This window comes from Hylobates moloch, unplaced genomic scaffold (genome assembly GCF_009828535.3).
Source record: "Hylobates moloch isolate HMO894 unplaced genomic scaffold, HMol_V3 SCAFFOLD_15, whole genome shotgun sequence".
Taxonomy (NCBI): Eukaryota; Metazoa; Chordata; class Mammalia; order Primates; family Hylobatidae; genus Hylobates; species Hylobates moloch.
The window spans coordinates 32,496,462-32,502,182 of NW_026652290.1; the positions used below are offsets into that span (position 1 = coordinate 32,496,462).

At 41.5% G+C, this 5,721-nt stretch overlaps 1 protein-coding gene across 4 annotated transcripts in view; it reads left to right on the top strand.

Moving 5' to 3' along the window:
* The window catches only part of ZC3H8 (zinc finger CCCH-type containing 8), a 48,830-nt gene extending 43,368 nt beyond the window's left edge, over positions 1-5,462 (top strand). For 2 of the 4 annotated variants that reach the window (XM_032177283.2, XM_058428685.1), the window contains one exon: positions 934-5,461. The gene's annotated coding sequence lies outside the window, so the exon portion shown is untranslated. Of the gene's footprint in view, positions 1-933 lie in introns of all 4 variants that reach the window. The other 2 variants (XR_004252249.2, XM_032177284.2) reach the window with 2 other exon arrangements.
* The last annotated feature ends 259 nt before the right edge of the window (positions 5,463-5,721 follow it).

Genomic DNA, 5,721 nt, shown 5'->3' on the forward strand with positions numbered 1-5,721 from the left:
GGCGGCCAGGCAGAGACGTTCCTCACTTCCTAGACGGGGTGGCGGCCGGGCAGAGGTGCTCCTCACCTCCCAGACGGGGCGGCCGGGCAGAGGAACTCCTCATAACCCAGATGATGGGCGGCCAGGCAGAGACGCTCCACACCTCCCAGACGGGGCGGCGGCCGGGCAGAGGCTGCAATCCCAGCACCCTGGGAGGCCAAGGCAGGCGGCTGGGAGACGGAGGCTGCAGCGAGCCAAGACGACGCCACCGCACTCCAGCCCAGGCAACACCGAGCACCGAATGAGTGAGCCTCCGTCTGCAGTCCCAGCACCTCGGGAGGCAGAGGCGGGCAGGGCACTGGAGGTCAGGAGCTGGAGACCAGCCTGGGCGACATGGCGAAACCGCGCCTCCAGCCAAAGGAGAAAAACCAGGGAGGGGTGGTGGCACGCGGCAGCAATCCCAGGCAGCCCGCAGGTCAGGGCAGGAGAATCCCGGGAGCCAGACGCAGGGAGTCTGCAGCGAGCCGAGTTCACTCCAGCCTGGGTCACAGAGGAAAGAAGAAAAGAAAGAAAGAAAGAAAAGAAAAGAAAGAAAGAGAGAGAGAGAGAAAAAGAGAGAGAGAAAGAAAGGAAAGAAAGAAAGGAAGGCAGGAAGGCAGGGTAATATGATTTTTTTTCTTGTTTGCCATTTCTGAGGTTAGTCAACTCTTGTGTCATTATTTGTATTTTTTGTTTTTTTGCTTCAGTTCTAATCTTAGTTTTTGAATTTCAATTCAGAATGTTCTTTAATTTTCCCAAAGAGGGGTGTTTAATTCAGTTTGGATTTTTGCTTGTTTTCTTCAGCTATATGTTTTTTGTTGTTGTTGTTTTGGGAGATGAGAGCTGGGAGTAAGGGTGGCTAAGCTGGTAATTTTCATGAGCTGATATGTTTTTGTTCTCTGTTTTCTTCTGTAGGTAGCAATGTACAGATAAAGAGTACTTAACGCCCATGCCTGTTCAAGACTGTTCAAGACTGATGATTTGGAGTAGTTTACAAGATTCCTCATTCAGAGTGCCCTCTTGTGTGACTGGGGTGATGTGCAGCTTCCATAATGGATGGGACAGAGAGCTGGGATCTAATGTACAGGTGAAGGGCTTGGTCTTCACTGAGACATTCCAGCCATTGGAATAGGAGAGGAGCATATATGGCAGAGATGATGGCTGGTGGGTAAATGTGATAGTAAATTGTAGAAACCTCTTCTGATTGATTGGATTTCCTTAATAAAATAGGAAGCAAGGTTAGGCTGAGTGAGGGTGGGTGAAGAGGTAGAGGAAGTTTGAGGAGAGAGAGCTGCTCAGAAGACATTGGTAGATGGACCATAAAAACAGTTCTCTTTATGACATTAAATAGTTTCACAACATATTTTTAATGGTTGTTCACAATTTCATTTTAGGGCTTAAAATAAATTATGGTTCTATGATTTTTTAAAACCAGTTTCCTATTGTTAGACATTTATTTCAAGTTTCTTACTATTATAAATAAAGTGAAACAATATCTCTTACTATACCATTTCTAAATTTAGAGTTCCTAACTTTTCTGTTGTTAAAATATAAGAATATTTATCTTTCTCATTGGTTTATAAACTGTAGTCAGATTATACACTTGTGTGAATTACAAACTTTAGGATTGTGATGGATCATTAACACAAGATTCAAATACAAATGTTCCAAGTACAAATAATAATAATAAGATTCTAAATATGCAGTTGTATATAGTAATATTGATTATTATTAGACAAATACCATGAAATGGAAACTTGTCATTATATTGTTTTATTGCTGGGAAAAGTATTACCAACTTGCTGGACATACAGAGTACACCAAAGCTAGTGATACTTCTTAGCAAAGTCCTATTTGAAAATAGGAATCAAAGTTATTTTCATTGTTATCTAATCCTGCTAAAGCAAGAAAGGGAATTGCATATACTCCAAGCAAAGGTTTATCAGACAAGACCAAAGAAAGCAGGAAACAAGGGTAAATCCTAGGCCCTGAGAAGCAGGAAACTGAGGAATGGAGAGCAAGTCATCTCTCAATGCCCTTTTGCTGTCTGCCCAGGTTGATTGGTTCACTTCCCAGCTGTGGCTCAGGAGGAGGGCAAGGCACTTCTTAAGTCTCATAATAACCTAATAAGGTGGATAATGCAATTCATTGCATAGAAAGGGAATAAATAGGAATACTTAATTTTTTAATTTTCATGAGCCTTGTCAATACTTGTAATTAATCTTATACTACAGTCTAGCAGTTTATTTCCTAATATTACCTCATGTATAGTTTGATACTTATGAAGTATAGATTTTATATATAAAGTTTATATATAAGGAAAAAAAAACAATTCTTATATTCCTGAGGCAGTACCCATCTCACTTGTAAACTTAAAAGACACAGCAGAGATTTGAGGGACTCAGAAGTCAAATAGAGTAGGTTAAAAACCTCTTATTTTTCAAATAATTGTTTTAAGAAACAAGCGTACCTGTGTCAGTGAAATAACTTGTGTTAAATCAAGTTAGGAGAGAGAGATTCTCATGAATGTGTCCTGTGTTGTCAAAGCAGCTGCTAGCCTGGGGGTCTCTCCTACCTGGGTTATGGCAGCACCTCACAGCCAATCGCTGGCCTCCATGCTCCCCTTTCCTCTGTACAGTTTGCTCTGGTTCCTCGGAGCAGATTTCCGAGTATACTGCTTCAGCCATGCCCCCACTGTGCCGTTCCCTGAACCAAGAGCCATTCGTCTCAAGAGCCATTCGTCCAAAGTTCTCTATCACCTAGCCATTGTAGCCATACCAAGCCAGGCTTCCTACTTCCCTCTGCTCTCCTTACCTCTGTGAAGTAAATCTCACTGACCCTTGATGCAGCTCCAAGCATATATAAGATATATATATATATATAATAAAACCATGGTCTAAAAAATTCAAACCAGGAGAAATAAAGCAAGAAAGTTGTATGGGAAAAATCTGCACAGATTTATTTGGCCATCATGGTTTTCATGGCTCTATTAAATTTATCCCTGACCATCTTTAAAGCCAAAGCAAACAGGATAAAGTGATCAACTACTTACTTCTCAATATCAGAAAGGAGGCAGGAGGCAAAAACCTCTCAATAATTTCATAAAAACAATTCTTATATGGGTGTTCATTATGGAAATCACAGAATAGAATGGACAGAATTCTGATTTCTAAAATTCTGTGTGACAGGTTTCATATGGGTCTTTTCATGGTCAGTTACTAAAAGCCACATAATAGTAGAACTCAATTTTTTTTTTTTTTTTTTGATAGTCTTGCTTTGTCACCCAGGCTGGAGTGCAGTGGTGCGATCTTGGCTCACTGCAACCTCCGCCTCCCGGGTTCAAGCGATTCTCCTGCCTCAGCCTCCCAAGTAGCTGGGACTACAGGCGCATACCACCACGCCCGGCTAATTTTTTGTATTTTTAGTAGAGACAGGGTTTCACCATGTTAGCCAGGATGGTCTTGATCTCCTGACCTCGTGATCTGCCCACCTCGGCCTCCCAAAGTGCTGGGATTACAGGCATGAGCCACTGCGCCCAGGCAGAACTCAATTTTTATCTGTTGGTGAGATAATATAGGTCAAGTATGTAGCCTTTTGCTGTTTTGACTTGATCCAATTGTAGAACTTTAGGAATTCAGACCTAGAGATGTTAAATGACTGTCCCCTGTTTTAATAGGTTTCCTGACTGTCAGCGTAATTGTCTCAGTTCACTGACTAGTTTCTTATAAGCATAACCACTGGGGGGTCACATGCAAGGATTTCTTCAGGCCGGGTGCAGTGGCTCACACCTTTAATCTCGGCACTTTGGGAGGCCAAGTCAGGAGGATCACTTGAGTCCAGGAGTTTCAGACCAGCCTTGGCAACATAGCAAGATCTCATCTTTACAAAAAGTTTTAAAATTAGCCAGGCATGGAGGTGCACACCTTGAGTCTCAGCTACTTAGGAGTCTGAGGCAGGAGGATCACTTGAGCCCATGAATTCAAGGTTGCAGTGAGTTCTGATTGTGCCACTGCACTCCAGCCTGGGCGACAGAGCCTTGTCTCTTTAAAACAAAAAAGGAATTTCTTCTGAGTTGTGCTTGCTGAAGTCAAAATACTAGGTGATTTGGTGATGTACCTAATGAGCATGGGGCTCCTCCTGCCAATTAGAAGCACAGACATCACATTTGGAGTTTGGCGAGATCAGAATATCTTAGGTTGAGCAGAACGCTAGGATTGTGTCTATGCATTTTAAATCTATTTTTAATCTCTATCACAATCTTATAATAGGGATTATGACACCAGAATGGAGGCAGCTGCCTTAAGATTTCAAGGAGTGCTAGCTGAAGATAACAGGAAAGTTGGGAAGAGGCTGGATCCTTGATAACAGCTGAGCCATGGACTTAACCAGTCTTAGAGGAGAGATACCCCACCTTCAGATTTCATGTCATACCACCTGAAATGATATCTTTTCATTATTGCTGAAGCCATTTTGATTTGGGTTGTCTACTATGCTACCTGCAGCCAAAGGGAAACTAATAAATGTGAACCAAGAAGCAAACCTACATTCTTCTTCCCAAAGTCCGTGTTTCTCCCCCTCACCAACCTCTTCATCAAAAACTACGTTCATTGTATTCTGCTCCTGCAAAGAGCTCACATTAAGAAACAGGTTTAGGGAAGTGTTATACACTGAATGTATGCATCCCCCAAAATTCATGTGTTGAAATCCTAACTCCTAGGACTTACTATTAGGAGGTAGGGCCTTTGGGAGGTGATTGGGTTTTGAGGGTGGAGCCCCTCATGAATGGGATTAGTGCCCTTATAAAAGAGGCCCTGGGAAGCTGACTCCCTTTTCCACCATGTGAGGACACAGCGAGAAAATGGCTGTCTACAAAGCAGGACGCAGGCCCTCACCGGACACTGAATCTACCAGCACCTTGACCTTGACCTCCCCCAGTCTCCAGAACTGTGAGGAATAAGTGTTGTTTAAGCCACCTAGTCTATGGTATTTTTGTTATAATAGCCCAAATGGACTAAGAAATGAAGAGAATTAAGATGGGGAGGGCTATTTTCATAGCAAGGAGCAGAAAACTAGGAAGAATAGATATATTTAGAAGGGTTAAAAGGAAAGGGGAGAATGTATATGTTTGGATAGGAAGGGACAAGATGCCCAAGTCATCTTAAAAGTGCTGTTGATTCCTGTGAAATTTGTAACACTCATTTCCATTATTTAAAAATAAACTAAGAAATTCAAACTTGTCTTGGAGGCATGAAAAAAACAAAAAAGACATGTTTTTAGTTACTGTATGTTATTCTGAGCTACACATTATTTAACATCTCAAACTGGAATATATTTTACAATTGATAGACTCACATTTTAATTAGCAGGTTATTGTTTTCTTAGTGGGACATAAGAAATGGTGAATCTTATTCAGTGGCATTTAGGTTCTATTAAATACAATTTTTAACTGAAGTTGTACATAGTTAAATAAAAGTTTATTGTGAAATAAAGTTTGTTATGGAGTTTATTATGGATTAATGAATTATAAAAGCATAATGAAGATTTTTTTCAATGAAAAAGAGTGGTTCTCTGCCCCCTCCTCCTTTCTGTAGGCAGAGTTCTAAGATGGCTCCCAAGACTCCTCTTCCCTGGTGTATATGACCTACATAATCCCTCCTCTTGAATGTGGGCATTATTATGAATATGATGGATTTCACTCCCATG